General features: G+C 38.0%; 1 protein-coding gene across 32 annotated transcripts in view; it reads left to right on the forward strand.

Moving 5' to 3' along the window:
* LOC102160801 (uncharacterized) overlaps positions 1–20511 on the forward strand; it is a 1256521-nt gene that overhangs the window by 9746 nt on the left and 1226264 nt on the right. For 16 of the 32 annotated variants that reach the window (XR_014806243.1, XR_014806209.1, XR_014806241.1 and 13 more), the window contains exon 2: positions 18771–18873. The exons of 1 other annotated variant lie outside the window; for it this stretch is intronic. The gene's annotated coding sequence lies outside the window, so the exon portion shown is untranslated. Of the gene's footprint in view, positions 1–18367; positions 18874–19272; positions 19343–20511 lie in introns of those variants that run through there. 15 more of the 32 variants (XR_014806239.1, XR_014806258.1, XR_014806240.1 and 12 more) reach the window with 2 other exon arrangements.

The raw sequence follows: 20511 nt of genomic DNA on the forward strand, positions 1-20511 counted from the left end.
CCTCTATTTTAGGTACCCATGTAGCTCAATTTGCAAGAACTCACCACAGGTGCAAATTTATATTAGCATACATAGTTATTTGGTCATATTTATATCCTGCACTATACTGTAAGCTCAAGAGGAGAAGAACCATGTCTGCTTTTACTTAACATCATACCTTCATAACTGCATCTTGAGGATATTCAATAAATACATATTAAATGAATGAATGCATATTAAATGAATGCATATTCAATGAGCAGGTGTATATATAATGAGTGAATATATCACTGAATTGATTTTTAGGTATGGTAGAAAGACCCAGGATGATTCTACAGATAGATCTTATTTCAAAGCCTGTCTCATTTTCAGTTAGTGCTTTATACACATGTTGTAAAAATCAGATTGTTATGATCATTATACAACTACAGATGTGATAAATTCATTTGAGTAATAAAAAAAATGAAAAAAAAATATATAGGCGACGCTTCTAGCATAGTACAATATGAGCAGTCTGGCTTTTTCTCCATGCCCACCTGAGACCTAAGAGCTGTTATAAGCCAGGAGGTATCACTGAAGCATGTGGTGATCTGGAGGTTGTAAACCCTGTGTAAAGACAAATAAACACAGTAGTAAAAATTTATGCAAGTCAAGAAAAACACATTGCTAGGCCAAGTTGGCCTTTTGGCTGCCAGTTTGCAATCTGTATCAGTATCATTGTGTGAGTGAGGATGGATTGAAAAACACTTATTTTAAATAGGTAAGTGGTTTTGTGCTCTTTACCTCCTGCTTCTTAACATGTCTAAATGATTCTATATAGATTTAGAAATTGAATAGGGAATAGGTCACCTAATTGACAATCTCTCTAAGGCAACAGGAAAGAAAGGAAGGGTGATTCTCCAGAGTAAAACACAGAATGCTGTTACCATGGGAAGGAAATTGGAATGCCGTACAGGCAAAGCAACAGATGCCCAACACTCCTTTCCCCCTCTCTACCTGGTGGGATTTGCTTTCTTCCTGTATGCCACTTATATCACTTCTGTGACCGTCACTTCCTATCATAACATCTCCATGTCCAGGAAAAATAAGTTATTCTCTCTTTTACATTTGTGTAAGTAATAAGTACTATATTATCACCTTTAATGTGCCTCAACAAAAGAGCTGAGATATATTTGCCTGTGTCTTAGGCAGCTTCTTCCAGGGAAAAAGATTCCACCCTACAGATAATGTGCTGCTTCTTGCTCTGCTTCTTTTCTTCATTACACAGTTCACTCTTCCTGCTGCCTATACAAGTTACAGATCCCTAGTTCTGTTTCTAACTAGGATGTTAGTGATTTTTTGATTATTTTGGGATCTCCTGTGATCTGCCTTATAAATTCCTCAACCCTGGTCTTCTGGCAGTCCATTTCTTTGTTCAGAGACTATGCTGAAGGCCCTAGTGGTGCTTTGTTTTTCTTTCCTAAGTATCTCCAGGTTAGATTTCCATGTCATACAAGTATAACGTGTAACTGTTATACATGGAATATATACACAGAGTAATGTACTTTACATACAGCATAATATGCCATATCTCTCTCTTCACTAAACAATAAGCTTGAAATATGTCCATTATTATGTCCTCAGCATCTAGGATAGCACCTACATGTAGTAGGCTCTTAAAAATACTTTTGACTGAATGGAATGTTTCCTCTTGTGTTGAATTATCAATAGTCACATCTTTTGTGGGGGAAATATTTTTGGAAGTTGTTATACTTTCTTAGCCTTGCAGCTGAGTCCAACCTAAGAAAAATTACTATAACCCAATATTCTAACTGTGGTGCTAGATCATTCTTATAAAGGAGGTAGCCAAAATTTGCTTTTATCAGAATTGAGTAATCATCCGCCTTTAGTCTATATACAAAAAAGAATTCACTATGGGGTAGAGTTTTAAGAGTGAGGAGTTCCTTCAGTGTTTCCTCCCCTTTCTTCAAACTAAGGGAGGAGAACCACTTAGGGGCTTCAGGAACCGCTTAGAGAGGCTGGCATATATGCCCTGGCATTTGGGGTCACGTGTCCCTCTCTTAATGCTGAAATATTTAAAATCAAAAGATTGCCTGTTGTGGCTTGTGGTGGCAAGTCCAGGAATAAATGCTATGGAGGGAGTGAGCTGTACTGCCACTGGAGTGAATAAATGGGGTGCGTGTGTGGCTCCAAAGGGAGGGAGCTAGGCCTGAGGTGTCTTGGGAGGAAGTTTGTAAAAAAGACTGCCTGAAGGCTTACGCAACACCCAAGAGATAGAGGCTGGGGGTGGGGGTGGGGTGTATGGAAATCAGGCTCTGAGGGGCAGTCATTAGCAGTTGTCAAGGGGTAGATCTTTTCCTTGCTTAAAATCTTTCAGTGCCTCCTACTGCTCTTAGAGTGAAATATAATTCCTCACCTTTGTGATTTGACACCTTCTTATGTCTACCCTCTGCCTCTATCACAAATCATCAGCCATATTGGCCTCCTCTCAGTTTCTCTCACAAACTGTATTCTTTCCTATATCAAAATGTTTGTGCTAGTGGTGCCTTATGCTATAACTACATATATATATATATATATATATATATATTTTTTTTTTTTGCTTTTGCTTTTTCCAGGCCTGGCTCTTGTTTGTCCTTGAGATCTTGGATAAAACTGGTCTCCCTCATAGAGGCTTCTGTTGAACCATCAATCTGACATAAATTTCTGTAATAGTTTGAGCTGGGCAAAGTTGCAAATGGCATAAAGCTCAGAATAACCGTAGCTTAACAAGAAAAAGTGTCTCCTTTCCCATGAGAGTCATGGAATCAGTGTAGACCAGGTTTTGTGTGGTTTTAGGATTCCAGGATCCTTATAGCTTGTGTCTATACAATGTGTGGCCTCAATTTTAGGTTTGCTTCCTGGTTCATAATGGCTGCTCTGGTCGCAGCCAGCACATGTATGTTCCAACTGGTAGCAAGGAGAAAGGGAAGAAAGGTATGTATCCTTTTAAGTTCAATTCTAGAAATTGCTCATACTACATTCACTTACACATATTGCATCAGAGAGCATATTTTGGAAACAATATTTACCCTCAAATCTGCCTGTGCATTTCACTCAGTTTCTCACCCACTTCAGTACTTCCCTTTCTTTTAGCTTAGCTCTGTCATATCTAGCTGCAAGTTAGGCAAGCCAGGAAAGACAATCTTTATTTTATCAAATTAAAATTAGGGGGTAGGTTAAAATAAATATGACGGACAACTGGCATTTGCCACCACAAACACTCAGCAGTTTTATTTTCTCACAGCACTAAGTTATAGAGGCTAAAACTCTTCTGCCTCATAGAAGACTTCCATTTTTCTTTCTTTCTTTTTTTTTTTTTTTTGGCAGTGCCTGAGGCATGTGAAAGCTCCTGGGCCAGGGACCAAACCTGCACCACAGCAGCTACCCAAGCTGCAGCAGTGACAATGCTAAATCCTTAACCCACTATGCTCCAAGGGAACTCCCGTAGAAGCCTTCTTTGGTCACTCTATCGAAGGTAAATTTGCATAATATTTTGGGTTGCATTCAGCTGCAAATAACAGAGTTAAGCATAAAAGTGATTTTATAGGAAAATAGTTTCATTATCTTTCGCATGAGGGTCATTTAGTCATTCTAGGGTTTATGTGGTGCTCTGTGGTATATAGAAAGGGAATGAGTTAAATTTCATGTTATTCAATTATATCAGTTATATTAGTCAGCAAATTACAGCCTGTGGGCAAAATCTAGCCTGCCACCTCTTTTTGTAAGTAAAGTTTTGTTGGAACTCAGCCTCACCCATTAGTTGACATATTGTTTATGGTTACTTTCTCACTACAACTGCAGAGTTGAGGGTTGCAACTAAGAGTATACAGTCCACAAAAGCCTAAACTATTTAATGTCTTGCTCTTTGTAGAGAGAATTGTCAAGTCCTGAGTTACATTAATAACAAACACTGAATAACATCTATTTAAAGGCATACATTTCCTTGAAGCTTTAAGATTATCCTTCTGAAAGCCAGATGTTATAGGTAAAATGGTTTAAACATATTCCTACCTTCCCCCAGTATCTTCTTTAATTTTCTGTTTTCTATAGGAGGTGGGTGAGTTGAAGACTTTTTTCACTTGGTGTTGCTTTCTGGATAATCCTTATGATGCCACCATTATAAGAGTCAAAGAGGGGTAGTTCGCACTGTGGCTCAATGGTAATGAACCCAACTAGTATCTCTGAGGCTGTGGGTTTGATCCCTGGCCCTGCTCAGTGGGTTAAGGATCCGGCATTGCCATGAGCTGTGGTGCAGGCTGGCAGTGCAGCTCCCATTCAACCCCTAGCCTCAAAACTTCCATATGCTGTGGGTATGGTCATAAAAAGACAAAAAATGGAATCAGGACAGGAAGGTGCTTTAGAGGTCACTATATGTGACACTCTGGTGTGCCACCAAGATTCCCCTTCCAGCTGTTGAAGTGCTGTCAGCTCTTGGTTGTCAGCCCTTTGCAGGATTGCTTTCAGTAAAGAGAGCTTGCTTGCCCAAATTGGGGCATCTGGCAGCCAGTGATAATGCTGTGAAGGTATAAATTTCCAGCCTTCTCTCCCCCTACTCTAACTTGGGATAACTATGAAGGGTTATCCCAGCTTCAGAGTTCCCTTCAGTTGGCTGAGACCTCACTGAGATTACCTTGCAACCCATTATCTCTCTCTATACAATCCTGCCTTCCTTCCCTTTCTTCCACAGATGATTGTTCCCAAGAATATTCCTTAGTAATCTTCTTGCATACTAATCTCTAGTTTGGTGTTTTGTTCCCACCAACAAAAATCACCTAATTTCCTGATTGTAGGAAGCCAACTCTTAGGATTTCACAAGGTACAGATTTAGGAAGAAGATATAGCTCTTCAACGGTAAGTCCCCTTTGTACAATAATATAATAATTTAATTATAAGAGGACTCTTATTCCTATGTAATCACTTAGGCTTCTGTAAGAAACAAAAAGACTTGACGAATCAATGAAATACCATAGCCTCCTTTTTTTTTGTTATTATCAAGAGGCTTTGGTAGTTCACTTTCATTGGAGTTTATTCATCATGTTATGAGATGAGGTAGAGTGGAGATCATTATTTGTTTGTTTGTTTGTTTGTTTTTATTTTTTGTCTTTTTGCCATTTCTTGGGCCGCTCCCACGGCATATGGAGGTTCCCAGGCTAGGGGTCTAATCGGAGCTGTAGCCGCTGGCCTATGCCAGAGCCACAGCAACGCGGGATCCGATCCGCGTCTGCAACCTACACCACAGCTCACAGCAACGCTGGATCGTTAACCTACTGAGCAAGGGCAGGGATCGAACCCTCATGGTTCCTATTCGAATTTGTTAACCACTGTGCCACGACGGGAACTCCAGATCATTGTTTAAATGACAGTTTATGGATTAGCATACCTGAACTCGAATCCCACATTCTGCATTTTCTTTTCCCTCCCTTCCTTCTCTGCTTCCTTCCTTCTTCTCCCTCCCTCCTTCCATTCCTTCCTTCCTTCCTTTTTTCTTTTAGGGCTACACTTGTGGCATATGGAAGTTCCCAAGCCAGGGTTCCTATCATAGCTGCAGCTGCAAGCCTACACCACAGCCACAGCAATGCCAGATCTGAGCCAGGTCTGCAACCTACATCGCACCTCATGGCAACACTAGATCCTTAACCCACTTAATGGGGCCGGGGATCAAACCCGCATCCTCATGGATACTACTTGGGTTTGTTACTGCTGAGCCACAATGGGAACTCCACATTCTGTATTTTCTAGTTGTATGATCTTGGATAAATTTCTTAAACTCTCTTGAGTGTCAGGTTGAGAATTTGAGGATAATGCATATGAGAGGCATAGGGAACCTTCCTCTATTCCATAGCTTCAGTTTATCCAACGTGGAACACCCATCCTATTTTATTTCATTTTATTCCAGAATGAATTACTGAGAATTCTAAGACATATCTATCACTATGATAGTTAATGAAGCATAAGAGGTCCTGATCTATCCCTCAAGAAATCTCTGATTCTATCAGGATGACAAAACTGGAAATATAAAGCAATTAGAGAAAGGCAGAAACCAAGTCCAAAGTATAGAATGGGTAGTATATTAGGAAATGAGGGCCAAGATAAATTTAATATGGGCAACATTTTTGTGCTATCACGTTATAATTGTTCTCTGAAGGATCTATAGGTCAAAGGAAGCTGAGTAACCATTTTTCAAATTGAAAGAATGAAGCAAGTTTTCCATTCCATTCTCTACAATTGAAAGAATAAGAAAACAAATGAAACATTAAAATTTTTTAATTTAAATTTTCATGTAAAATTCACTTTTTGTTCAATTCATTGAGTTTTGAGAAATTCATATAGTTGTGTAATCACCATGAAAATTAGTATGCATATGGTCTCATCATGCCCTCCAAAATTTCCTCATGCAAACATTACAGTCAAAATTTCTCCCCTCCTCCTTCAGCTACTGACAAGTACTGATCTGTTCTCTGTCCCTATATTTTTGCTGATTCCAGAATGTTATATAAATGGAACTATACAGTATCCAGCATTTTGACATGGCTTCTTTTACATGGCATAATATATTTGGAGTTCATCCATGTTGTATGTATTAATAGTTTCTTTCTTTTGGGGTTATTTCATTTGATAGTATTTTCGCCCATTCTGTAAGTTGTCTTTTTGTTTTCTTTTTGGTTTCCTTTGCTGTGCAAAAGCTTTTCAGTTTGATTAGGTCCAATTGGTTTATTTTTGCTCTTATTTAACTGTTGCTTTGGGAGACTGACCTGAGAAAATATTCATGAGGTTGATGTCCGAGAGTGTTTTGCCTATGTTCTCTTCTAGGAGTTTGATGGTGTCTTTTCTTCTATTTAAATCGTTCAGCTATTTTGAGTTTATTTTTGTGCGTGGTGTGAGGGTGTGTTCTAGTTTCATTGCTTTGCATGCAGCTGTCCAGGTTTCCCAGCAATGCTTACTGAATAGACTTTCTTTTTCCCATTTTATGTTCTTGCCTCCCTTGTCAAAGATTAATTGACCATAGGTGTCAGGGTTTATTTCTGAGTTCTCTCTTCTGTTCCATTGGTCTGTCTGTCTGTTTTGATACCAGTACCACACTGTTTTGATGACTGTGGCTTTGTAATATTGCTTGAAGTCTGGGAGACTTACATGCCTCCAGCTTGGTTTTTGTTTCTCAGGATTGCTTTGGCGATTCTGGGTCTTTTGTGGTTCCATATAAATGTTTGGATTGTTTGTTCTAGTTCTGTGAAAATGTCCTGGGGAATTTGACAGGGATCACAATGAATGTGTAGATTGCTTTGGGTAGTATGGCCATTTTTACAATAATGATTTTCCCAATCCATGAACATGGACTATCTTTCCATTTCTTTACATCTTCTTTAATTTCTCTGATTAAAATTTTATAGTTCTTGGAGTTCCCATCGTGGCGCAGTGGTTAACGAATCCGAATAGGAACCATGAGGTTGTGGGTTCGGTCCCTGCCCTTGCTCAGTGGGTTAATGATCCGGCGTTGCCGTGAGCTGTGGTGTAGGTTGCAGATGTGGCTCTGATCCCGCGTTGCTGTGGCTCTGGTGTAGGCCGGTGGCTGCAGCTCTGATTTATCCCTAGCCTGGGAACCTCCATATGCCACGGGAGCAGCCCAAGAAATAACAAAAAGACAAAAATAAATAAGTAAATAAATAAAATAAAATTTTATAGTTCTCAGCATATAATTCCTTTACGTCCTTGGTCAGGTGTATTCTGAGGTATTTGATTTTTTGAAGTGCAATTTTAAAATGTATTATATTTTTGTATTCCTTTTCTAATATTTCATTGTTGGTATATAGAAATGTGACTGATTTCTGAATGTTAATCTTCTATCCTGCTACTTTGCTGAATTTATTCATCAGTTCAAGTAGTTTTTGGGTTGAGTCCTTAGGGTTTTCTATGTATATAGGATCATGTCATTGGCATACAGTGACAGTTTTATCTCTTCTCTTCCTATTTGGATCCCTTTTATTTCTTTTGTTTGTCTAATTGCCATGAGATACCACCTCACACCAGTCAGAATGGCCATCATTAATAAGTCCACAAATAACAAGTGCTGGAGGGGGTGTGGAGAAAAGGGAATCCGCCTGCACTGTTGATGGGAATGTAAACTGGTACAGCCACTATGGAGAACAGTTTAGAGATACCTTAGAAATCTATATGTAGAACTTCCATATGACCCCGCAATCCCACTCTTGGGCATATATCCGGACAAAACTCTACTTAAAAGGGACACATGCACCCGCATGTTCATGGCAGCACTATTCACAACAGCCAAGACATGGAAACAGTGCAAATGTCCATCGACAGATGATTGGATTCAGAAGATGTGGTATATATACACAATGGAATGCTACTCAGCCATAAAAAAGAACGACTAATACCATTTATAGCAACATGAGTGGAACTAGAGACTCTCATCCTGAGTGAAATAAGTCAGAAAGAGAAAGACAAATACCATATGATTTCACTTATAACTGGAATCTAATATATGGCACAAATGAACCTTTCCACAGAAAAGAAAATCATGGACTTAGAGAATAGAGGGGGAAAGGCTGCCCAGGGGGAGAGGGAGGGAGTGGGAGGGATTGGGAGTTTGGGGTTATTGGATACAACTTGGAATGGATTTACAATGAAATCCTGCTAAGTAGCATTGAGAACTATGTCTAGATACTTATATTGTAACAGAAGAAAGGGTGGAAAAAAAATGTATACATGTAAGAGTAACTTGGCCCTCATGCTGTACATGAGGGGAAAAAAAAAATATATATATATATATATATGTATATATATAGCCACTCCAACTTTCCTTTCACTAGTATTTGCATGGTATATCTTTCACTGTTGCTTTGTTTTTAACATATCTATATCATTATATTAAAAGTGGATTTCTTATAAAAAGTAGATCAGTTTACAAATAGCATATTATTGGATTTTGCTTTTAATCCAGCCTAATAGTTTGTCTCTTACTTGTTATGATTAGATGTATTTTCATTTAATGTGATACAGTTGTATTTATTTATTAACTTTTCTGTTCATTTACTTTTCTGTTTGCTCTCTCTGGGTTTTTTTTTTTTTTCCATGTTTACTCTTTATTATAGTCTTTTGGGTTATATTTTAAATATTATATTTTATATATTTTGAATGTACTTCAACATTCCACTTTATTAGCCTTTTGATTATGTCTTTGTAGTATATTTAATTTCTCTAGGAATCAGTATATACATTTAATCTTTCAGAATATAATTAGAGTTAATATTTATCACTTTAAGTAAAATGTAAATGACTTAACACCACACAGGATCATTTACCTCTCCCTTTTATGTTGAAGTTGTCATTTATATTACACTACATGTGTTGAAAAATTGTTCGGACACTGTTATGATTTTTTATATCAAGTCATAAATACTTTTTTAAACTTAAGGTTTGATAAATTGTTATTTTTTTACCCATACATGTGTCATTTATATTGTTTTTCCTTCATTTCTAGAGTTCAAAATTTCCCTCAGGTATCATTTACCTGCAGCCTAAAGAACTTTCTTTAGCATTTCTTTTAGGCAGTAAATGCTTAGTTTTCCTTCATCTTTCATCTGATATGTCTTTATTTACCTTCATTCCTGAAGGGTATTTTCAGAATACGTAGTATCCTGGTTTGACAGTTATTTTCTTTTAGTGTTTTAAGGGTGTTATTCTACTGTCTTATGGCCCTAGTATTTTCTGATAAGAAATCTGTAGTCATTTGAATAATTGTTCCCTGGTGTGTAATGTGTCAATTTTCTCCAGTGGCTCTTAGGATTTTTTTTTTCCCCTTGGCTTCTAGCAGTTTTATTGGGTCATGTGTGAATATAGTTTCCTTTGAATTTATCCTCTTTGAGGTTCATTGACCTGAATTCTGCAAATTTATGTCTTTCACAAAATTTGGGAGCATTTTAGCCATTATTTCTTTTTCTTTTTTTTTTTTTTTTTTGTCTTTTTGCTATTTCTTTGGGCTGCTCCCACGGCATATGGAGGTTCCCAGGCTAGGGGTCCTATCGGAGCTGTATCCACTGGCCTACGCCAGAGCCACAGCAACGTGGGATCCGACCCGTGTCTGCAACCTACACCACAGCTCACGGCAACGCCGGATCGTTAACCCACTGAGCAAGGGCAGGGACCGAATCCGCAACCTCATGGTTCCTAGTCGGATTCGTTAACCACTGCGCCATGACGGGAACTCCAGCCATTATTTCTTTAAAGATATTTTTCTGCACTAATCTCTCTTCTTACTCAGGAAATCCAATTACATGAATATTAATATTATATCTTTTAGTTTTTTTCATTTTTTTCAATTCTTTTTCTCTGTTCTTCAGATTGTACAATTTTTACTGATTAATCAAGTTTTTATTTTTTTCTCTATCATCTCATTCTACTATTGTACTCATCTCATGAACTTACTTAAAATATTGTAATTTTTGCTTTCAAACTTTCTATATGGTTCTTTCTCATTTTTCTACTTTTCTGCAGAGACCATCTGTTTTTCTATTCATTTCAAGAGTGTTCACGTTTACCTCTTGTAAGATGGTTATAATAGCTGCTTTAATGTCTTGTTTGATAATTTTAGTATCTATCGTTCCAGGATTGGCATCTCTTGACTATTTTCTCTTGAAATTTGGTCAGATTTTTGCTAGGTTCTTTACATGTCTGATAACTTTGGATTTTATCTTCTGCAGTTTTGATTTTATGAGACTTTGGGAACCTGTTAAAATCCTCCAAATAATTTATCTGTCTGAGTGTTTTTTGTTTGCTTTAGGAAGCAATAATCCAACAAGGTTCAAGCTATGAGTTTTGTTTCACTTTCTGTGTGTGCTTTGCAGTTTTCAAAGCAATTGTTACGTTGCTGGATCTTCCCTTTACATATGCCAATCAGGGGTTAGTTTGAGGCATGTATGGTGGTTTATATACATGTTCAATTCTCAAATCTTTTGCTTCTCTGGTTATGCTTCACATATGCACATCTTGGGGGTGAGCCTGAGACTTCTGTTGATTCACACACAGTAGTTGTTCTCTTCCAGCTTTCTCTTTACCAGGACTTCTCCACATTCTCCAGCTTCTAGGGACTCTTTTCCCTAGATCTTTTGGATAGAAATATGGAGTTCTCTCAGGTAGTTTCCTCTTGAATGTCACATAATCCATATGATAAGCCCCTTCTCCAAAAAAGGCCATGAAAGGAAAGAGAATTCACGATAACAACAGACCAGTGATTCAACCCTCCCCACCCCCACACCCTTTGTACAACAGAGGCATTCCAAGATTTAGGTTTCAGTTCAAAGTTTTAGGTGCTTACCCCACCTCAACTATGACAATACAGCCCTGTGATTGTGACTGAACTTGGGAAAGGGATGATAAGGGCTTTTTTTCCTGCTCTTCTTTCAAGAAAATAGGCTTCTCTTGGATTTTTGCCGTGCATGCTTATAGTGGGGTTTCCTAATTCAGTCCAACATTGGGTCAAAACTGGGAGATTAAAAAAAAAAACCTAATAGGAATCTCATCATCACCATAACCATATTTAAGTTTTGACTTTTATCTCCAATTTTCCTGGTATTTTTTAAGTTTCAGAATTCTAGGTATTTGCTTTTTGTATTTATCCAGAGGTTTTGCTTGCATTTGGAGTGAAAGATGGGTTTATTTCATTTTAGCCAGCACTGGATTATAGGCGAACCTGTCAAATATGATTTTCACATTGGATAGGAGGATGCAGAGACCAATCAAGAGGCCAAATAGGTTGCTATAGGGAACAACTGATTATTTAATATTGGTTTATCAGTTATTAAATATAGATAATGCCACCTTGCTGTTACTTTTTGTTTAAGATGTATTTTAAGTTATAGCTTAATGTGTATATTAATTCATTTATATATCATGCCAAAGTTATATGTGTATGGTTATACAGAATTGTTTTTATTTTTTAAAGCTTTTTTTAAAATTTAAATTTTTATTTTTATTTTTTACTCATTTATTTTAGGGCCACACCTGTGGCATATGGAGTTTCCCAGGCTAGGGGTCGAATCAGAGCCGCAGCTACTGGCCTACACCACAGCTCACTGCAATGCCAGATCCTTAACCCATTGAGCATGGCCAGGTATCCAGCCCAAAACCTCATGGTTCCTAGTCAGATTCGTTTCCACTGCGCCACAATGGGAATTCCATATGCAGAAATTATACACCAAAAAAGTTACTAGTTAAAATTTGGAAAATGGAAATGAAGGCAGTTTTTTTTTAAACTCTATACATATTTATGTTGTTTGATTATTAGAAATGACCAAAGCAATGTAAGAAGAAAAGAATCCTCCTGATCCTAAAGCTTCTAGTTGGTATCAGCTTCCACAGATTTTCGTACTTACATCTGATTTCTAGCTGCAGTAGAAACCTTTGGTGGTTAGCTGCTCAGTTCATCACAACCTTCATTCTTTCAGAATCTTTGTGCCTCCCTGTCCCTACCCCTACACATTCCAGAAAGCCATCCCTTTGGCAGCCCTGTGTATGGTAAAAGACCCTGCCTACCTGGAAGGATCCTCTCTCTGAAGGATTTGTGATAGGAACTTAAAAGATCCTAGCTTATTCTGGCATGTTCTGATCTGAGATGATTCTGATTGAGGAGCTGTGAGACAACCACCTTCTACCATATACAGAAATAATTAGAGAGGAGTTCCCATGTGGTGCAGTGGTTAATGAATCTGACTAGGAACCATCAGGTTGCGGGTTCGATCCCTGGCCTTGCTCAGTGGGTTAAGGATCCAGCATTGCCATGAGCTGTGGTGTAGGTTGCAGACGCGGCTCAGATCCCGTGTTGCTGTGGCTCTGGCGTAGGGCAGTGGATACAGCTCCGATTGGACCCCTAGCCTGGGAACCTCCATATGTGGCAGGAGCAGCCCTAAAAAAGGCAAAAAAAAGACAAAAAAAATTAGAGAAAGCCAGATAGCAGATAAAAGAGAAAAAAGCATGGAAAAGTACAAATGTGGCCAAAGAAAGGGAAGAGTAGGAAACATAATGAAAATGAAATTGACAATAAGCAAAATATAAACTAAGAGAAGACTTGAGTTGTTCTTAAAGGCTTTTAAATTTCTTAGTTCTTATACCTTTTCGGAACTATCACTCTTAACCTTTTATTCAAAGATACAATTATGTATTATTATAATAATTATCCAATTTTCCTTAAACTATGTTAACTAAGACATTAGATTTCTCTCACTAAATAGAAAAGCAGTATCATAAAATAATATACATTCTGCAGGCAGTTGAGTAAAAGGTCTTTAGTTCAGGGAGGAGGTCAGGTCTAGGAAGAATTATCCATTTAAAGATTGGCCTATTGATGGTTTTTGAAGCCATGATACTAGTTGAAATGATTTAGGAAAAGAGTGTAGTTGAGGAAGAGAGTAAGTTCAAGGGCTAAGACCTTGAGCATTTCATCATTTAGAGTTCAGGGATGGGAGGAGGCTCTACTAAAGATCATGAAGGAGTAGAACAGCTAGTGGACTAGGAGAGAAACCAGGAGAGTATAGTATCTTGGAAACCAAATGTATAAAGTGTTTCAAGGAGGATAATCAACTCTGACAGATACTGCTAGTAGCTTGAAAGAATGAGGTCTGAGAATTCACCTGGCAACTGATTTGGCAACATGAAGGTCATTGGTGACCAAGAGCATTTTCAGAGGAATTTGATGTGGAGAGATGCTCTAGAGAGTGGGTCAGAAGGGGATGAGAGGAGGGGAAGTGGAGATTAGAAGCTTAGATAACTTCTGGAGTTCCTGTTCTGGCTCAGTGGGTTAAGAACCCAACATAGTGTGCTTGAGGATGTGGGTTCGATCTCTGGCCAGTGGGTTAAGGATCTAGCATTGCTGCAAGTTGGGGCATAGGTCGCAGATGCAGCTCAGATCTGGTGTTGCTGTGGCTGTGGCATAGGCTGGCAGCTGTAGTTCTGATTCGATCCCTAGCCCAGGAACTTCCATATGCCACAATTACAGCCCTAAAAAAAAAAAAAAAAGAAGCTTGGATAACTTCTGAGGATTTTTTTTTTTAAAGGGAAGGAAAACTAAATTCTTTCCCTTTTTTTTCTCTCCCAGTGACTCCCCACTCACTCCTCCACACTTTGATAGTCTATCATACCAACATGGTGTCTGCTAGAGAAATCATCTCTGGGGGCCTCACAAATCAGAGTTCCCAGAAAGACACTTGACCAATAGACACTTGGACACCTATTTTCATCTCTGCTGTTGTTTGGTTCATGAGCCAGTTATCTACCCAGAACCTTACTTTACAAAGCTAGGTGACCCCCTCATCCTTGACTCCTTTACAGCCTCACCAAACTGTTTGAGTTAGATATATAGTTTATGATCAGAGCATCCTGCACTTAGCTTTATGAAACTTATAACTGTTTGTATTTACACATATTTGTTTGTTTATTTATGCTTATCTTCTCTATTTGACTGTGCTAAGGGAGTGGACTCTGTAGTCAGACTGCCAAGATGCAAATTCTGGTCACATATACTAGTTGGGTGACCTTAGGCAGGTGACCTGGCTGCTCTGAGACACTATTTCCTCATCTCCAAAATTGGAGTTAATGTGGCATTCACCTCATATAATTTTGTGATGCTAATATTACATGTAAAGGTACCCGGCCCTCGATAAATCTTAAAATCATTATAAACATATTAAAGTATAAAATACATATTTTAAAATATTTGTCCAACTCCCCATAACTAGTCTCCTTCTTTCCACATTTATTCTTCCCTATCTCCACCCCAGCTTGGCCTTAGTGTCTTATGTATTAACCACGTGTCTTTTTTTTTTTTTTTTTTTTTGCTTTTTCATGTTTGATTGCAAAACCCTTTATCTTATTGAATTTACCAACTGGTAGTTTTTTGTTTTTTATTTTTTTAAATGGAAATGGATTAAAATGTTAGAAGAAATCCCACCATGATTTTCTTTCCACAATACACAGTCTCCCTTCTTATCTTTCTGGAATGCCTTTTGTGTAAAAGGCACTGACTGATCTATTGCTCCACAACAAGCCACTCCTAAATCTAATGTCTTAAATCAATTATTTATTATGATTTACTATAGTTTTGTGGGTAAATTTGGCTCATCTGAGTAGTTATTGTTTGGTTTCTTGCATACTATTTCAGGCAAAAAGATGCTGGGGCTGTAGGTTTGAGTACGCTGGATGTCAAATGTGGTTTCTTCGCTCACATGTTTTGGCACCTCAACAAGGGTGGATGGAACAGCTTTGGGCTGGCTGGACATCTCTTTATGTCTGTCTGTCACTCACTTATTAATTTTCTGCCTCTCCCTCCCCTTAGGCTTCTTAATAGTATGGAGATCTCAGTGTATTCAGACTTCTTACCCAATGGCTGCCTTTCCCAGAACAAGCATTGGAAGATACTTGGGTGGAAACTACAAGGTTTCTTAGGACTCTGTCTCAGAGGTCACACAGAGTCACTTCTATTGCACTCTGTCATAGGGCCAGCCCAGATTCAGGTGGAGGCAAACACACGAGTATGAATTCTGAGAGACATGATTCTTTGGGGGTCATCTTTGAGCGTATAAACATGCTCAACAAAACTACAAAGTCCCTTTCTTTCATAAGCTTATAGTATAATACAGGGCAGGATTTCTTCACTTTGGCACTCTTGACTTTTTAAAAAAATTAAATACACTTTATATTTACAACAGTTTTAGATTTAAAGAAACATTGCAAAGATAGTACAGAATTCCCATTTACCTGTGACCAATTTCCCCTATAACAAATTACATTTTGATGGTACATTTATTGCAATCAATAAACCCACCAGTGGATAAATTACTATTAGCTAAAGTCCATACTCTATACAGACTTTGTTAGTTTTTATCTAAAGTCCCTTTTCTGTTCAAGGATCCCATCTGGGATACCACCATACATTTAGTGTTTATATCTTTTGGCTGTGACAGTTCCTCAGACTTCCTCTTTTTGATGGCCTTGACAGTTTTGAGGAGACTTGATCAGATGTTTTGTAGCATGTTCCTCTATTGGAATTTGTCTGAATTTTTTATTTTCATAATTATACTGGAGTTAGAGGAATACACGAGGAATGTGACTTACCTTTGTTGATATTAATATTGATCACCTGGCTGAACTAGTGTTAGGTCAGATTTCTCTATAAAATCACTTTCCTGAGTTCTGCCTCCTCAACCCCCACTATGGAAGATACTATGAGAGTCCCACACTTAAGGAGTAGGGAGTTATATTCCACCTCCTTGAGAAAGGATTGTTTACATTAATTATTTGAAATTTTTCTGCAAGGAAGATTTCTGTTTCACTTAATTATTTTTCAGTAGTTTATTTATATTAGTATGGATTCATGGGTATTCATATTATAGTTTAAGTTGTTAATCCAATACTAGTTTGTGTATTTGTTGCTCAAATCTTTCCAACTTTTGCCATTAGAAGAGCTTGCAAATGATTGCTGTGTCCCTTTGACATACCCCTATCAATTTTTTCTTTTGGTGGTTTCTGTTACTTTTTTCATCACTTACTTTCTAGCACTACAAGATACTCCAGGATCATATGTTATATTTCTTGCCCCAGATCTAGAATCAGGTTTTTGTCCAAGGACCCTTGGTTCCTTTTCTTAGAAGCCAAGATCTGGGTGCTATTGTGTTCATTTCTACACTGTTGACATTTTAGGCTTGATAACTCTTTGTCTTTGGGACATGTTCTGTGTACTGTAAAGTCTTTAACACCATCACTGGCCTCAGCCTCTTAGATACCAATGGCAACCCTCCTTCTCCAGTTGTGAAAATCAGTAATGTCTCCAGACATTGTCAAATGTCCCATAGGGGGCAAAATGGCCCCAGGTTGAGAAGCACTGGTGAGACAGACCTGCTGAAAATGACAAGGATATAATATAATAAAGAACAGTAGAAGAATTGCAGAAGAAGCCTCTGAGCCTGTTTGTAGAGATTGGGGAAGGATTCACAGAGAAGGTAACATCTGAACTGTTAATTGATTTGATATTTTTTGAGCCATTATCATGAGCCAGATAAAGGGTGATTTTTTTTTTTTTTTTTTTTGGCCCAACCCACAGCGTGTGAAAGTCCCCAGGTGAACCTGCGCCACAGCAGCGACCCAAGCTGCTTCAGTGGCCACATCAGATCCTTAATCCACTGTGCCACAAGAGAATTTGGTGATGTTTTACTTTTGTTATCTCATATCCCAGACGTAAAAAGCAGGTATTGTGCAGGTGAAGAAACTAAAGTTCAAAGGGACAAAGTAACTTGCTTAGAGTACCTGAGGTGGTCTTAAAGGATCCAGTTAGCCATGCAGATGGAGAGCTTTGAGGGCACTTACATCTCCTCATACTGCTCAAATCTAGACTATCTCAACCATTCCTTTGTTTATAAAAGTGCAGTACCATCTCATTTTTAATTAATTTTTTCCCCATTGAGTTCTGTCTTCTTAAGAGCAGAAACCATGCAGTGTTCATCTATAATGCTCTCCATGTCATAGATGTACCAGTAAACATTAGTCCAGTCCACGAAATTCCCCACTCAGATTACAGAATTAACTCAAGTCTCTTTCTGGTCAAACTGCTATCCAACCAGCACCTCTGGTGGAGGGCTCACTGCCCAGCACACCAGCCAACCTCCTGTAGTGCTGGGCACTCTGCCTCCTCATCGTTTTGCTGGCAGCACCTTGAAAGAGTTGCCTGACATCAGTGACATCCTCAAACTGTTACAGCCAGTAGCATTTTGCCATGGGTTAGAGCTGCAAAACGTGTTCTGTAAGGAAGGCAAAAAACACATGATATACTTCTGATACTAAAATGCAAAATGTGTTGTTACTGCTTTCCACATGTAATGCCAGTTATCTACTTCGACAATTCCTTTGTCTCATGTGATTCTTCTTTAAGTACAAATTTAAGGTATTACATAGACTATGAAAGGTAATTTTTTCTCTTCATTTCCCCTTCCTTTAAATCCTTCACATTCTTATCCCATTTTCCTTGTTTTGTTTTTTGGAGGTGGGAGTTTTTCTTATTTATTAAACAAAGCAGGGAAAAATGCTCTGTTTTGTTTTTTTCCTTTTCTTTTTCTTATAACTTCTGAATCTGCTATTTGCAGTTGCTATGAAATTTTAAGTCTATTGAATTAGAAGTTTCTCTCTCTGGTTTCAAGACTCACTTTCCTTCTTCCTTTCCTTTGCTAAAATTCTGGTCTAATTAAAAAAACAGTAGATCATAGTTAAATAAAACTGTACCCAGGATAACCCTAATTTCCATATGCAGATTTATCTGCACTGACAGCCACCCCCCCCTTACACACACACTCTCTCGCTCTCATTCTCCTTTCCCTCCTCTCCATCTCCCTATTGCATTGTGTCTGACTGATTTTCAGAGCACCTTGGCTGTTTCCCCCTTCTTATTCTCTTTCTGTAAAATATCTAGACAGGAAGGAGGTGGATGCAGAAGCTGAACAAACAATCTCATATTCTTCTGCAATGTCATCGTTTCTTTCCCCCATTTTAGGGGGCTGAAGTTGCCCAGGAAGGGGATGCAGAGGAGCTGAAAGGAAGGGGGGAGCTCTCCAGAGGCAGCTGCGGTCAGGGGCAGGGACTGCCGCCAGATGTGCCTGCCTCTCTGGGCTTTGATGCGAAGGGGGCAGCAGGAGGAAATATTGGGAGACAAAAGCCCCGGTTTAAATGATCATTTTCTTTATTTAACATGGCAGCAGACACTCTCTGCGTAGGATCATCATGCCGAGCATAAACTGGACTTTCCCACTTGCCTGGCAGGAGTGAGACAGATCACTGTGTGCTAAATGAGCATCTGAGGTAAGACCCACTCTTACAGATACTTGATTTTTTTCCTAATTAATTTTTCTTAAATATATGTTTCAGCTTCAATCACAAGCAGTATAGTGGGGGCAAATCTGTGTTAATCTGCATCTAAAGATCCAAGAAAAAGCAGAGGTATAATACAGTCTACTCAATTGGGGAGGTTAGTTACTTTGTCAGTTCTGTGTGTGGTATTTGTTTTTTTAGAAAAAAAAATATTTGGTTTAAGAATAGACTGGTGTCATCATAATCCACCAGTGGTGATAATACTGATGTTTAGACTCTTAAAAAAAAACTTTGCAAAAAGACAGTGAGCTACAGATGCATGTGCTATATTTTTAGCTCTCGTACAAATATTAGAACTCTTATTAAAATGATAGGGTTTTTTTTTTTTAGCAGAGAAGGAATGAATGCTGCATAATTAAGTACAGTATTTAATTTGGCTGTTGTGAAGCAAAAGAATAAGGTAATAATTTTTATTGTACTAATCAGTCTCAAGATGTTCTCTGTGTTAATTGGGTTAAAAAAATTGCAGTACTTATTAGAAATTCTAATTTCACAATGCAGCACTGACAATAAGCTCAGCCAGTGAATTATTCACATCTTTAATTTGCTCACTTAATGACAGTGTTCTGTAATCAGAGTGCAGAGACTGCTGCCTATGCATTATGTATGATGCTCAGGACTTAAATGCAGGACATTATGAAGCTCTCAGTGGTTCAGTAATTAGTTTTCCACAAGACAGGATTTAGATATTCACAGATAAAAGTCCACAGTTGGATAATGCTAAGGTTGCAACACAAAATAACAAAGAAAGGGAAGCTCAAAGTTTAGACTGAAACTTTGTCTCTCCAGCATGGTCCATGGTGGAAACAGAATCCAGCCACCTGAAATAGTTGCCTAGCTCTGATCACATGTTTGAAAACTGTTTTTGAACAAAGTTGTAGCAGGCAAGGCATATGAACAATTTCTGAGGACCAGAGGGGAAAGATAAAACCTTTTTAATTAGTGTTCACAGAAGCCCTGCAATATATCCTCCTAATAAGTCTGTAGTATGCATAGCAGGCATTTTCAATGTGCTTTGTAACTTAGTTAGTGCAAATGCAAATCAGGTTACAATAGTGTTTGGTGTAATTGTGTTTGTAAAAGGGTTACATGCCCAAATGGAGATTGAGCTTGCTCATGGTTTTGTTCCAGTCGCTTCTGAAGGGAGGTTTGAAAACCAAATGAGATATTAAGTGAATCTGGGCATGAAAGGACGTAGATCTGAATTGTCAATTGAAACTTCGGAATTTCTTACACTTGTCAGTTTAGAGTTGTCAGTTTTTCTTTAGTGATTCTGTCATAATTGTTCTGTTTTAAGTTATATAACTGTATTGACTATCCAGAGCCATTAGTGATATTTTAAAAATGTATACTAACTTTGGGAAAACGTTTCATGTTATTACTTATATAGTTTAATGATTAAATTGAAATCTTTAACTGCAATGGTTTTTTTTTTTTTAAGACCATACCACTTGGAGTATTTTTAAAGACTTAAATATTAATCTTTATTAATAAGGACTCATTGCTTTATCATTTGTCAGTCTAAATTTGTGCTCATTTCCAAAACCCAAGCATTAGAATCTTCAATAA

This window comes from Sus scrofa, chromosome 1 (genome assembly GCF_054392235.1).
Source record: "Sus scrofa isolate SSC_HxYL_T2T_F1_AM1 chromosome 1, Sscrofa_HxYL_maternal_Yorkshire_Landrace_v2.0, whole genome shotgun sequence".
Classification (NCBI taxonomy): Eukaryota; Metazoa; Chordata; class Mammalia; order Artiodactyla; family Suidae; genus Sus; species Sus scrofa.